The sequence below is a fragment of the Hippocampus bargibanti genome, linkage group LG16 (assembly GCF_051943395.1).
Source record: "Hippocampus bargibanti isolate YZ-2025 linkage group LG16, ASM5194339v1, whole genome shotgun sequence".
NCBI lineage: Eukaryota > Metazoa > Chordata > Actinopteri > Syngnathiformes > Syngnathidae > Hippocampus > Hippocampus bargibanti.
In genome coordinates, this window is record NC_142749.1 from 3,186,577 (window position 1) to 3,202,752 (window position 16,176).

Sequence of the window (16,176 nt, forward strand, 5' to 3'; positions counted from 1 at the left end):
TCGTACGTCATATTCGTTCCCATCGATGTTTTCCCAGTAAAGTCACCTTTCACCCGATTCCAATGGTGTCCCAAGCATCTCCTGAGAACCTTAAGTGTTTCTTGTCCATTCAACTGATAAGAAGCACATAATTCCTCAAAATTCTCAGTCCAACTTTCTGCATTTTCAACAACATTACCTAGTCCTTTACACGCCTCTGCAACATCACTGTCGCCCCATGGCCGATAAACCAAGATAGTTTGATCATGTATGCTTGAAGAATTAGGATTTGCTACCTGAATGAGTGGCAAAACGTCACAGTCGCTTCCATTATTCATTTCAATTCCATTCAACTCTTCAAACGGATACAATTGTCCAGAACAATTTGCTTTGCTCCTCGTACGCGAAGAGACACAATCAGCAGCAATCTGATTTTTAATATCAGGTTGCAATCCTCGTATTCCTCCAGTAGGGGTCATAAGCGCTCCATTCTGCTGGTCTGCCCAACAGACATTTGGAGTCATCACCGGGGGGGCCCACCCAGGGGGGCCCACCCGCCCCACAGGGGTTGAACAAATGGCGTCCTCCCCTTTCTTCAGCCCTGCGGAGGAGGGGGGTCGTGGCGCCTGCTCGGGGCAGCCCCCCGCCTCTCCCCCTCGCCTCCCGTGGGGGAGCCCTGGGGATTGAAACAATGGCTGCTTTCCATTTTCCACCAACTTTTCATTGGGACGTGCAACAGACGAAGCCACAGTTTCATCGTCAGAGCCCACTTTGGAAGACATTGCAACTATCGCTTTCTCCTCTTTTTTCATCCGTTTGGCTTCCATTTCTCTCTCTCTGATTTTTGCTTGCACAATCCAAGCTTCGCAGGCAATTATCTCGGCACGTATCTTTCCAAGAGATTTTTTCATCGCGGATGCTTCCTGAAGTTTCAATCGAAACATGACTTCCTTCAAAGGCTGTAGTTGCAAAGCACCAGAGAATGTACTACAGTCCATCCACTTCTTGCAATAAAGTTCGCTACCTGGGAACTTTTTGGACATAAACTCTACGTCCCTATGAATTGGGGTCTTTTTAGAAAAAATAGCACCCATTTTCATGATTGCAACAACAAATTCCTTCTTTAGCTATCACAAGAAAGGAAGCACACCTCGCGATGTTGATTCAAACCCAAGAACAAAGGGCGTGATTCGCGCCAATCCTCAGCCAGGATGCGCGTTCACGCACACACACAAGGAATGCTCTTACGCACACACGCACACACACACACACCAACGGCTCAAATGACTTCGCCCCCACCTTTTTTTCTCTCCGAGACAAAGAACTTTCTCTGTGCCACCATGCTAGCATAGACAAACCAAGTTAAGAATGTATTTTTGATCTTATTTCTTTCCTCTCGACTCAGTACTATAGCAGCTGCCCTAAAACACTTCCGCTCTTCAGAATAAAAGCGGTCCACCACACAAACTGAATCCCAGCTATCACCACCTTGTGAACAATATTCTTTCGCTGGAAAACTTCCGATTCACAATTCGGCGTGTGGATATTTCGTGCACATTAATATGCACTCCTCCACCGGCATACGTATTCTCATTTGGCCACCTTGCCGAACGAAAATCGCTTCACACCGGTCCGTACGTGAGTCAAGTGGAAGAGACCGTCTCTGGCCAAGAAGAGGTCTCACAATGCATTCAAACAATGGCTGCGAGCTAGCGCGCTACTTACTTAGTGAACTTTTGAATGCTGCCGTGTAGTCCTTCAGCCAGAACGCGAGGAGCCACAACGCCAGAAAGTTGTGATTCTTTCCGTCTCTCGCGCGGAGGATTGCACGAGCAGGCTTCAGTGAAGAACGAAAAAAATCTTCGTTTCTTCCGTAGGTCGAAGCCAATCAAAGAGCAGGTTTGACGCGCCTCTCAATGCGCGCCTCCCGTCAAAAATCATAAAACGGGTCAACCACCAGGAGCTTCTTTAGCTCCCGTCTCGCCTCGATTGGGTCGCCCAGGTGTAGTCCTCTCACGTTAAGGCAGGTTGACTTGGCACGGGTTTCTTGGCACCAATTAATGTCCGGTTAAAACTTCGTTTGTCTTTCCTGGTTCGCGCATTGTCTGGAGTTCACTTGATAAAAATATCAGCAAGTACAATAGATGGTGAACAAAAAACTACTTTATTCTAATGAGACAGAGAAAGCACTTCTCGTCTCGGTGGGACGAAGACATGAGCACAAGAGCACAAAAAACAAAGAGAAAGAGCTCCCGCTCTGACAAGTTTTTAAACATACAGAGTGGCGATCTGTTGTCCAATCAGTTGCGAACAAGTCGACCTTTCCCGTCCAATCGGTTACGAGCAATTCAGCGTTGGGCGGGTCTCAGATTGAAGTTGGAGCTGTTGCTTTTTCTTTAACTAAATTAGACTGAAATTAAACGTGCACAATTCATAATATATACTAAGCTAAACATGAAAAAACATATGTTTACTTAATCTAAACATGAAATAACGTAATATGTTTACTAATGTGCATAAACACTCTATCAACTACATACTTGACAATAAAGAAGATTCTGATTCTGATTCTGATTCTGATTCTGACAGTGCGGGTAACCTCAGACTCGCTAAACCCTTATTGTAGTCCCTCATGCATTTGTCTACACAGGCTACGGTATGACAGTTCAGAACCGGTGTCAGAAATCTGACCTCCATAAATTTTGAACTCCCTCCGTGGTAACAGAGCAGCTATCATCTTCACCACCTGCTCCCCCATACCGGAGGATAAGCCGGCATGTTCAGGAGGAGCACCACCCGAACTGTTGGCGATGATCCTGAATGGCGATGGAGTGCTGAAGTTCCTGACCGGTGTGGGGATGTCTCTCGATGGAAGAGGTGTGACCTCAACTCCTCCTCTCATGTCAGCTCCTTCCCCAGTAGGTTCCTCCGGGGCATCTAGGAGCTCGCTGATCATGTCATCGAGGTGAAGGAGTTGAGACATGCCTTCATCTTCTATGTGTCTTAATTTGTCACCTCTGACGTAGTCAATAATCACATCAAACAGTTCTGGTTCACTAAGGGTCGCAAGGTCCTCAGTGTCACTCTTATACACTGCGCTGGCAACAGTTAGTAGCTAATTGACATCCAAGGCTAATAGTATCTTTTGGATCTTGACAATCAATACCCGTCGTGGAGTTGTGGGAGCCATCGTTAGCCCCTGAAGACTCTACACTCTGGAGAAAGGACAGCACGGCACGGATCCCGGACGAGCCCCCAATTGTAACCGGCCTCAGGCCTAGGGTATACCTGGGTCGGTCCATTTGCGTCACAGGTAGGTAGCACTGTGAACGACGAGGAAAAGACGACACGTTTTAACCATCTTTACACAGCGGCATTTATGGCTGAATGCGCATGCGTGAGCTGAGCTTACATTGTCTTCCTCTGTTCCATTCACAGGCGTGTTGCGCCCTCCTGACTGGGTAGTCTAATCGAATAACATACAGAAACGGAGTTCGTTTTTTACCCCCTACATCTCGGCTGCAGAGTGCTAAACTGATTAAACAAGTGAAAACATGAATATTCAGCCTTTTCTTTAGTGGTGAGGATCATATGAACTATATATTGCCTTAAACACATTTACCAGAGCAAGAGAAACCCGTTTTATGAATTTCATTTTTTCTTTATGGTTTTAGGTTTTATGATGAATTAAGTATCTATTTAGGCTGCAGAGTGCTAATCTGACACTTATACAAGTGAAAACATGAAGATTCATCCTTTTGTTTAGCTGTGAGGATCGTATGAACTTTTCAGAGCAAGAGAAACACGTTTTCTGAAGTAAATGTTTTCTCATGGTTTCCTGTTTTATAATGAATTTTTTCTGTATTTAGGCTGCAGAGTGCTAAATATGACACTTATACAAGTGAAAACATGAAGATTCAGGCTTCTGTTTTGCTGTGATGATCATGTGAACTTTTTATTGACTTAAACGCATTTTCAGAGCAAGAGAAACATGTTTTCTGACCAAAATGTTTTCTGCATTGTTTTACCTTTTATGATGTACCTATTTAGGCTGCAAAGGGCTAATTTGACTTTTATACAAGTCAAAACACGAAGATTCAGAGTTTTTTTTTTAGCTGTGAGGATCATATGAACATCATACTTATTGCCTTAAACGCATTTTCAGAGCAAGAGAAACACGTTTTCTGAATTTAATGTTTTCTTCATGGTTTGAAGTTTTTTTTATGAAATTAGTGTCTGAATAGGCTGCACAATGCTAATCTGACACTTATACAAGTGAAAACATGAAGACTAAGCCTTTTGTTTAGCTCTGGGGATCATATGAACTTTTCATTGCCTTAAACGCATTTTCAGAGCAAGAGAAAAACGTTTTCTGAACAAAATATTTTCTGCATTGTTTTAATATTAATGATGTATCATTTAGGCTGCAGAGGGCTAATTTGACACTTGTACAAATGAAAACATGAAGATTAAGGCTTTTGTTTAGCTCTGGGGATCATATGAACTTTTTATTGCCTTAAACGCATTTTCAGAGCAAGAGAAACACGTTTTCTGAATTTAATGTTTTCTTCATGGTTTGAAGTTTTTTGATGAAATTAGTGTCTGAATTGGCTGCACAGTGCTAATCTGACACTTATACAAGTGAAAACATGAAGACTAAGCCTTTTGTTTTGCTCTGGGGATCCTATGAACTTTTTATTGCCTTAAACGCATTTCAGAGCAAGAGAATCACGTTTTCTGAAGTAAATGTTTTCCTCATGGTTTTATGTTTTATAATGAAATTTGTGTGTATTTAGGCTGCAGAGTGCTAATATGACAGTTATATAAGCAAAAACATGAAGATTCAGCCTTTTGATTAGCTGTGAGGATCAGATTGCGCTTTTTATTGCCTTAAACGCATTTTCAGAGCAAGAGAAACACGTTTTCTGAATTCAATGTTTTCTTCATGGTTTGAAGTTTTTTGATGAAATTAGTGTCTAAATAGGCTGCACAGTCCTAATCTGACACTTATACAAGTGAAAACATGAAGACTAAGCCTTTTGTTTAGCTCTGGGGGTCATATTAACTTTTTATTGCCTTAAACGCATTTTCAGAGCAAGAGAAACACGTTTTCTGAAGTAAATGTTTTCTTCATGGTTTTATGTTTTATAATGAAATGTGTGTGTATTTAGGCTGCAGAATGCTAATATGACACTTGTACAAGTGAAAACATGAATATATAGCCTCTGTTTAGTTGTGATGATCATGTGAACTTTTTATTGCCTTAAACGCATTTTCAGAGCAAGAGAAAAACGTTTTCTGAACAAAATATTTTCTGCATTGTTTTAATATTAATGATGTATCATTTAGGCTGCAGAGGGCTAATTTGACACTTGTACAAGTGAAAACATGAATATTAAGGCTTTTGTTTAGCTCTGGGGATCATATGAACTTTTTATTGCCTTAAACGCATTTTCAGAGCAAGAGAAACACGTTTTCTGAAGTAAATGTTTTCCTCATGGTTTTATGTTTTATAATGAAATTTGTGTGTATTTAGGCTGCAGAGTGCTAATATGACAGTTATATAAGCCAAAACATGAAAATTCAGCCTTTTGTTTAGCTGTGAGGATCATATGAACTTTTTATTGCCTTAAACGCATTTTCAGAGCAAGAGAAACACGTTTTCTGAACAATATATTGTCTGCATTATATTAATTTTTATAATGTATCTATTTAGGCTGCAGAGGGCTAATTTGACACTTATACAAGCCAAAACATAAAGATTCAGCCTTTTGTTTAGCTGTGAGGATGATATTGCGCTTTTTATTGCCTTAAACGCATTTTCAGAGCAAGAGAAACACGTTTTCTGAATTTAATGTTTTCTTCATGGTTTGAAGTTTTTTGATGAAATTAGTGTCTGAATAGGCTGCACAATGCTAATCTGACACTTATACAAGTGAAAACATGAAGACTAAGCCTTTTGTTTAGCTCTGGGGATCATATGAACTTTTCATTGCCTTAAACGCATTTTCAGAGCAAGAGAAAAACGTTTTCTGAACAAAATATTTTCTGCATTGTTTTAATATTAATGATGTATCATTTAGGCTGCAGAGGGCTAATTTGACACTTGTACAAATGAAAACATGAAGATTAAGGCTTTTGTTTAGCTCTGGGGATCATATGAACTTTTTATTGCCTTAAACGCATTTTCAGAGCAAGAGAAACACGTTTTCTGAAGTAAATGTTTCATGGTTTTATGTTTTATAATGAAATTTGTGTGCATTTAGGCTGCAGAGTGCTAATATGACAGTTATATAAGCCAAAACATGAAGATTCAGCTTTTTGTTTAGCTGTGAGGATCATATTGCGCTTTTTATTGCCTTAAACGCATTTTCAGAGCAAGAGAAACACGTTTTCTGAATTTAATGTTTTCTTCATGGTTTGAAGTTTTTTGATGAAATTAGTGTCTGAATAGGCTGCACAGTGCTAATCTGACACTTATACAAGTGAAAACATGAAGACTAAGCCTTTTGTTTTGCTCTGGGGATCCTATGAACTTTTTATTGCCTTAAACGCATTTTCAGAGCAAGAGAATCACGTTTTCTGAAGTAAATGTTTTCCTCATGGTTTTATGTTTTATAATGAAATTTGTGTGTATTTAGGCTGCAGAGTGCTAATATGACAGTTATATAAGCAAAAACATGAAGATTCAGCCTTTTGATTAGCTGTGAGGATCAGATTGCGCTTTTTATTGCCTTAAACGCATTTTCAGAGCAAGAGAAAAACGTTTTCTGAACAAAATATTTTCTGCATTGTTTTAATATTAATGATGTATCATTTAGGCTGCAGAGGGCTAATTTGACACTTGTACAAGTGAAAACATGAATATATAGCCTTCTGTTTAGTTGTGATGATCATGTGAACTTTTTATTGCCTTAAACGCATTTTCAGAGCAAGAGAAAAACGTTTTCTGAACAAAATATTTTCTGCATTGTTTTAATATTAATGATGTATCATTTAGGCTGCAGAGGGCTAATTTGACACTTGTACAAGTGAAAACATGAATATTAAGGCTTTTGTTTAGCTCTGGGGATCATATGAACTTTTTATTGCCTTAAACGCATTTTCAGAGCAAGAGAAACACGTTTTCTGAAGTAAATGTTTTCCTCATGGTTTTATGTTTTATAATGAAATTTGTGTGTATTTAGGCTGCAGAGTGCTAATATGACAGTTATATAAGCCAAAACATGAAAATTCAGCCTTTTGTTTAGCTGTGAGGATCATATGAACTTTTTATTGCCTTAAACGCATTTTCAGAGCAAGAGAAACACGTTTTCTGAACAATATATTGTCTGCATTATATTAATTTTTATGATGTATCTATTTAGGCTGCAGAGGGCTAATTTGACACTTATACAAGCCAAAACATGAAGATTCAGCCTTTTGTTTAGCTGTGAGGATGATATTGCGCTTTTTATTGCCTTAAACGCATTTTCAGAGCAAGAGAAACACGTTTTCTGAACAAAATATTTTCTGCATTGTTTTGACACTTATTGAAAACAATTTTTACTTTTTGCATTTTGACGTTTTCTGAACTTAATGTTTTCTTCTAATTTGACACTAATTGACATATACAAGTAGCCTTTTGTTTAGCTGTGAGGATCATATGAACTTTTTATTGCCTTAAACGCATTTTCAGAGCAAGAGAAACACGTTTTACAATGTGAAAATGTATGTTAGGCTGCAAATCTGATATTCAGCCTTTTGTTTAGCTGTGAGGATCATATGAACTTTTTATTGCCTTAAACGCATTTTCAGAGCAAGAGGAACACGTTTTCTGAACTTAATGTTTTCTTCATGGTTTTAAGTTTTATAATTAAATTAGTCTCTATTTTGGCTGAAGGGTGCTAATCTGACAATTATACAAGTGAAAACATGAACATTCAGCCTTTTGTTTAGCTGTGAGGATCATGATCTTTTTATTGCCTTAAACGCATTTTCAGAGCAAGAGAAACACGTTTTCTGAACTGAATGTTTTCTTCATGGTTTTAAATTTTATGATGAAATTAGTCTCTATTTTGCCTGAAGGGTGCTAATCTGACAATTATACAAGTGAAAACATGAAGATTCAGCCTTTTGTTTAGCTGTGAGGATCATATGAACTTTTTATTGCCTTAAACGCATTTTCAGAGCAAGAGAAACACGTTTTCTGAACTTAATGTTTTCTTCATGGTTTTAAGTTTTATCATGAAATTGGTGTCTGTTTAGGGTGAGAGTGCTAATCTGATACTTTTACAAGTGAAAACATGAAGACTCAGCCTTTTGTTTAGCTTTGAGGATCATTGAACTTTTTCTTGCCTTAAACGCATTTTCAGAGCAAGAGAAACACGGTTTATGAATATAATGTTTTCTTCATGGTTTAAAGTTTATGATTTAATTATTTAGGCTGCAGAGTGCTAAATTGACACTTATACAAGTGAAAACATGAAGATTCAGCCTTTTGTTTAGCTGTGAGGATCATATGAACTTTTTATTGCCTTAAACGCATTTTCAGAGCAAGAGAAACACGTTTTCTGAACTGAATGTTTTCTTCATGGTTTTATATTTTATGATGAAATTAGTCTCTATTTTGGCTGAAGGGTGCTAATCTGACAATTATACAAGTGAAAACATGAATATTCAGCCTTTTGTTAAGTGTGAGGATCATATGAACTTTTTATTGCCTTAAACGCATTTTCAGAGCAAGAGAAACACGTTTTCTGAACTTAATGTTTTATTCATTGTTTTAATCTTTTTTTGGATAAAATTAGTGTCTTTTAGGCTGCAGAGTGGTCATCTTACACTTATACAAGTGAAAACATGAAGATTCAGCCTCTGTTTAGCAGTGAGGATCATATGAACTTTTTATTGCCTTAAACGCATTTTGAGAGCAAGAGAAACACGTTTTCTGAACTTAATGTTATCTTAATGTTTTAGTTTTGTGATGAAATTAGTGTCTATATAGGCTGCAGAGTGCTCATCTGACACTTATACAAGTGAAAACATGAAGATTCAGCCTTTTGTTTAACTGATAATGTTTAGCACTAGATAAGGATCATATGAACTTTTTATTGCCTTAAACGCATTTTCAGAGGAAGAGAAACGCCACGTTTTATGAACTTAATGTTTTCTTAATGGGTTTAATTTTTATGATTTAATTAGTGTCTATTTAAGCTGCAGAGCGCTAATCTGACACATATATGTAAGCGGCCTCAGGCCTAGGGGATACCTGGGTCGGTCCAAAGGCGTCACAGGTAGGTAGCACTGTGAACGACGAGGAAAAGACGACACGAGACAACCGTGTTAATCAGCTTCACACAGCGGCATTTATGACTAACTCATTTACTCATTAAAACATCAATCAGCAATTTCAATATCAGAATACATTCAGTGTTGATCTATACATTCAACATCTATACATTGTAGATATCCTGCACATTCGTACATGTGTGAGCTGAGCCTACGTCGTCTTCCTCTGTTCCATTCCTCTCCTGACTAATCGAAAAACATACAGTAACGGAGGTTGTTTCTAACCCCCTACACTCTCCCTTGCTTGAAAAGATGTCCCCCGACATCTTGACTATACCAACAACAAGTAGTCAAGTACCAGTAGAAGCACAGTCATCTGTCTGGTCTCCCTAGGGTGGTGTCAGTCACATTCAAATGCAAGTCTGCTGTCTAATATGTCTATACAGTCGGGGTAGGGTAGTAATAGGGTTCAGGTCGCACTAGATAATGAGTAAGGCATGCAAGTATACAAGACATTTGCCCCAGGTGTCCTTGGCTGGTATGATGGATGACCCAAGTTTTCATATGTGAATATCTCTCTGGGTCTTAGAGTACGAGCAGACTTTCTCGCCAGCGATTCGATTCCACTTTGTGACTCGGTGTCCGATTCCACCAACTCCGCCGGCGCTCCTGCATCACCCTCATTATCATCCATTACAGTTTGTTCCGGGCTTCCCTCAACAGGCAGGCTGTCAGCTGGTGTTGGTTTTGGTAATGATGCTGGTACGATCAATGGAAAAGCTTCCTCTATCTGCTGCCCATCCTCTGGTTCCGTAGTTTGTTGCTGGGGGTGGAATTCTGATGCCACAGTTCTGAAATTGTGCGGTCCAGGTCGAGACGCCTGATGACTGACTGTCTTCCTTGTATACACAGGTAACCGTCGGAGATTGTATGAGCATCCCTCCTCTTCATCTGAATATTCAGACTCCTGCCCAACTGCTTCCCTGTTATAAGCAGTGTACCTGTTTTTTCCTGTTTATTTTTCACCCTACGGGGCTGTTCAGGTGGCAAATCATTGACAGACAGTCGGAGATTATGGTGCAACACACGCATAGTTTTGTCTCCGTTTTCTGCCCGAACCTTGTACACTGCTCCATCTCCCACTCTTTCAGTGACCCTGTGGACTTTTTCCTCCCAGTAAGCCCGGAGCTTGGCAAGTCCACCTCTCTCAGATAGGTTCCTGACAAGTACACGATCCCCTGGCTGGAGTACAATGCCTTTAACACCACGGTCATAGTATTTCTTCCTTTTTTCAAGGCTCTTTTGACTGTTCTCGGAGGCATTCTGTAAGGATCTTGCATTCGACAGGCCCACTTACGTGCATATTCCTGTCGGCTTTTTACTTCTTCGTCAGCTGTCCGACCAAAAGCTAAGTCGATGGGCAACCGGGGAGACCTTCCATAGAGGAGGAAGAACGGTGAATAGCCAGTGTCTTGTCTTGTCATGTCTTGTACAGTTGTACGCATGAACCAGATGAGGCAAATAGTCTTTCCACTCAGCTTTCCTTTCTTCGTTCCACAGTGTTGCTCTGCGGATGGTATGGGGTGGTTCGGGAATGCGCAATGCCAGACAACTGTTGAAGCCGCTGGAATAGACTGTTTTCAAACTCCCGACCTTGATCATGATGTAGTCTCTCTGGATAAGAGAACCGTGGAATAAAATCACTAAAGATTTTCTCAGCAGCAACCTTGCCTGACTTATTCTTAGTCGGGTAGGCTTGTGGGAAACGAGTAAAGTGGTCTACCAGGACTAGAATATACTCATAGCCTCCTTTACTTGGCTCAAGATGGAGATAATCAATAGAAATAAGCTCAAATGGGTCACTAGTAGTAATGTTGCCCATGGGTGCTTTTTCTGGAAAGGGTGGGTCGTTTCTGTTTAATGCAAGAACACTGGCGACTTACGTAGTTTTCTTTTTCCTGCTGCATGAATGGCCAATAGAACCTCTTTCTTGCAAGGTTGATCACCTTGTCAGCTCCAACATGACCCATGTCATCATGGAGGTGTTTGAGCACAGTCAACTTCAGCTTACTAGGGAGAACGAGCTGTTTCCATTTCCCGGCCTGTCTGTATAAAATTCCCGTGTCCAGTTTCAGTCTATTCCATTCGTGTACTTGTCTCCTTACCTCTGGTCCCATTTGTCTTTTATCTTTGTCATTGGGGTTCCATCCCCGCCTCTTCAGTGTCATTACCTCAGAGATTGATGCATCCTCTTCCTAAATTGCTCTGCTCTCATCTGGAGTGATACGTGGACTGTCACCGGAAGAAAATCCTCACCATCAGAGGTGAGTTGCAACACAGCCATCCATGGCACATCCTCCTCAGCCACAGCCTTGTCCCCCTTGCCAATATGGTGGAAACCCCGTCTGGGGGCAAAGTTTCAGTGAACTCCTCTGTGTGTCCCTCCAGTTTAACTGGATAACGCGACAGTGTGTCGGCATCAGCATTCGCCTTGCCTGGCCTGTACTTTATTGTGAAGTGGAAATCCGCCAATTCACCCACCCGGCGATGTCCGGCAGCGTTGAGTTTGGTCGTGCTTAAGACGTACGCGAGGGGGTTATTGTCCGTGTAAACAGTGAATGTGGGTGGATAGTAGAGATAATCTCGAAATTTGTCGCAGATTGCCCACTACAACGCCAGAAACTCAAGCTTTCCAGAATGGAGATTGATAGAGTGTTTATGCACATTAGTAAACATATTACGTTATTTCATGTTTAGATTAAGTAAACATATGTTTTTTCATGTTTAGCTTAGTATATTATATGAATTGTGCACGTTTAATTTCAGTCTAATTTAGTTAAATAAAACTATCAGTCTTATTAGTTCAATAGTCGTTGGGAAAAAGCAACAGCTCCAACTCCAATCTGAGACCCGCCCAACGCTGAGTTGTTCGTAACCGATTGGACGGGAAAGGTCGACTTGTCCGCAGCTGATTGGACAACAGATCGCCACTGTGTATGTTTAAAAACTTGTCAGAGCGGGAGCTCGGTCTCTTTGTCTCTTTGTTCTCTCTTTGCTCGTGTGCTCATGTCTTCGTCCCACCGAGACGAGAAGTGCCTTTTCTGTCTCATTAGAATAAAGTAGTTTTTTGTTCACCATCTATCGTACTTGCTGATATTTTTATCAAGTGAACTCCCGACAATACCCGAACCAGGAGAGACGAACAAGAAGTTTTAAGCGAACAGAGATGATAATTTTTCTCTGAAGGTGAGAGTGTTCTGGATCCATAAGCCACAACGTGAAGTTTATCTCCCTGCTGCTGATAATGCTCAGCCCCCAGACCTTCATTGGATGCGTCCGGATTTACACAAAGGGCAGATTAAAGTCTGGGTAGGCTAAAATCGGTGGACCGGTCAATATATCTACCAGGCAGGAGACCACAGCACTTTGTTCGGGGCCCCGCTGGACAGGGTTACCAGAGGGAAGCTGGCCTAACTTATTGACTTTCCTTTGGCGTGCAGCGGTGTTGTGAACTGGCCTCTGGTCAGGCTGAGTGGCCCCCTCTACCAGTTTAAACAGTGGCCGTGCAATCCTGGCAAAGTCCTGTAAGAAGGATCTAAGAACTCCAATAGAGCTCTGACTTCCCCCACATTGCGTGGTTCTCTCTCTTTTAACTGCAAAACGGCTTCCAGATCTTTAGGGTCTATGCGGACACCATCACTTGACACGAGACGACCCAAGTACCTCATTTGTCGTTTGAACAGTTCACATTTATTCAGACGTAGCTTTATGCCATGCTCCCGCAGGCGGTGAAGCACTTTCCTCAGGCTCCTCCACGTGTTCATGAAATGATTTGGAAAAGCAGAGCACGTCATCCAGATAAGAAGAGCCGCATTCGTCCCTCAGGCCATCAAGAACGTCCTCCATACATCTTTGAAAGGCAGCTGGCGCATTAGTTAGTCCAAATGGGTGGCGGAGCCACTCGTACAGCCCCCAAGGGGTGCTGAAAGCCGTTCGATGCCTGGAACTGTCATCAACAAAGCACTGGTGGTAAGCGCTGCCTTGGTCGAGTATTGACAACCAAGAGTAGCCCCCCAGGTTATCTAGCAGATCTTGAATGCGTGGGAGTGGATGACGATCGGGGACAGTTTTGCGATTTAGCTCCCTAAAGTCAACGCACAGGCGCAACCTTTTTTTTCTAACACAGACGACAGGAGATGAGTATGCTGAAGTAGATTTTCTTATCCAACCATGTTAAAGTAGGTTTTGCACATAGTCTTTGACCTCTTGGTAAAGGGGTTTTGGAATTGCATTGTAACACTATTGCACTGGCGTGTTGTCAGTGAGTTGGATCTTGAGTTGTAGGTTTGGAATGCAACCTATATCAGCATCACCTCTTGCAAAGACACCTGACTCTTCATGCAACATGTCTCTGGCAATCCCCTGTTCCTCCTCTTTGAGATGTGACAAGTCAACCGGAGGATGCCACTTGTCTCTGGTTAGAGCCGAGCAGATTTGAACAGTGGGACTGTTTAGCGGCTTTGGACTGTCGGATCACTCCTTAAAAGGCATGACCCCAGTCTTCTTTTCCTTTCGGCTTTTCCCCTCAGGGGTCGCCACAGCGAATCAATGTGCTCCATCTATCCCGGTTTTGTGCATCTCTTCTCTCACACCAGCTACCTTCATGTCCTCTTTGACCACATCCATAAACCTCCTCTTCGGTCTTCCTCTCGGTCTCCTGCCTGGCAGTTCAAGACTCAGCATCCTTCTCCTGATATAGTCACTCTCTCTCCTCTGGACATGTCCAAACCATCTCAGTCTTGCCTTTCTGACTTTCTCTCCAACGCCTCTAATATGAGTTGTCCCTCTAATGTACTCATTCCTGATCCTATCCAACCTGGTCACTCCCAAAGAAAACCTCAACATCTTCACCTCTGCTACCTCCAGCTCTGCTTCCTGTCTTTTCTTCAGTGGCATTGTGGCCAGTCCAAACATCATGGCTGGTCTCACCACGGTTTTATACACTTTTCCTTTCATCCTCGCTGAAACACATCACACATCACACCTGACATTTTTCTCCATCTGCTCCAGGCTGCCTGGACACACTTCTTCACCTCTTTTCCACACTCTCCATTGCTATGGACAGTTGACCCCAAATACTTAAAATCCTCCACCTTCTTTATCTCTTCTCCCTGTAGTATCACTCTTGCACTTGGACCCCTCTCATTCACACACATATATTCCGTCTTGCTGCGACTGATCTTCATTCCTCTCCTTTCCAGGGCATATCTCCACAGCTGTAGTTTCTCCGCCACCTGTTCCCTTTTCTCGCTACAGATCACAATGTCATCTGCAAAAATCATGGTCCAAGGAGATTCTTTTCTAATATCGTCTGTCAGCCTGTCCATCACCATAGCAAACAAAAAGGGGGTCAGAGCTGACCCCTGGTGGAGTCCCACCTCCACCTTGAATTCCTCAGTCATACCGACAGAACACCTCACAACTGTCTTACAGTCATGATACATGTCTTGCACCGCTCTGACATACTTTTCCGTCACTCCAGACTTCCTCATGCAATGCCACAGCTCTTCTCTGGGCACCCTGTCCTACGCTTTCTCCAGATCTACAAAGACACAATGCAATTCCTTCTGACCTTCTCTGTACTTCTCTATCAGCATTCTTAAAGCACACATTGCATCTGTCGTACTCTTTTTTGGCATGAAGCCATACTGCTGCTCACAAATGTTCTTTTAGTCTAGCTTCAACTACTCTTTCCCAGAGTTTCATTGTATGGCACATCAACTTTATTCCTCTGTAATTAGTACAACTCTGCACATCTCCTTTGTTCTTAAAAATGGGCACAAGTACACTTCGTCTCCATTCTTCAGGCATCTGTTCACCATCTAAGGTCTTGTTGAATAACCCAGTCAGGAACTCCACCGCCTTCTCTCCAAGACATTTCCATACCTCGATTGGTAAATCATCAGGCCCGAGTGCCTTTCCCCCCTTGATCCTCTTCAGCGCCCTCCTCACTTCATCCTTGCTAATGCTTAGTACGTCTTGGTCCACAACATTCACGTCTTCTACTCTTTGTTCCTTCTCATTTTCCTCATTCATCAATTCTTCAAAGTACTCTTACCATCTTGCCATCACACTACTGGAACCTGTTAATACATTGACATCTCTAACCTGAATCACACGAACCTGTTGCAGGTCCTAACCATCTTTGTCTCTCTGTCTCGCCAGCCTGTAAACATCAGTCTCACCTTCCTTGCTGTCCAGCCGAGCATATAAGTCATCATAGTCCTCTTGTTTGGCCTTTGCCACCTTTACTTTAACCGTGCGCTGCATCTCCTTGTACTGCTGTCTACTCTCGTCCGTCCTCTCAGTGTCCCACTTCTTCTTTGCTAACCTCTTTCACTGTATACACTCCTGCACCTCCCCATTCCACCACCAAGTCTCCTTATCTACCTTTCTTCCACTCGATACACCAAGTACTTTCCGACCTGTGTCTCTGATTATAATTGCTGTAGTTTGCCAGTCATCTGGAAGGACCTCTTTCCCACCCAGTGCTTGTCTTACCTCCTTCCTAAATGTCATGCAACACTCTTCCTTTTTCAACTTTCACCATTTTGTCCTCACTTCAGCCTTTGGTTTCTTCATCTTCCTCACTGCCAGCGTCATCCTACACACCACCAACCTATGCTGTCTGGCTACACTCTCACCAACCACTACTTTGCAGTCACTGATTTCCTTTAGATGGCACAGTTGACACAAAATGTTGTCTACATGTGTACTTCTGCCTCCACTCTTATAGGTCACCCTATTTTCCTGTCTCTTCTGAAAAAAAGTATTCACAATCGCCATTTGCATTGTCTTAGCAAAGTCAACCACCATCTGTCCTTCAGCGTTCCTCATATGGAGTCCAAACCTACCCATCACCTCCTCATC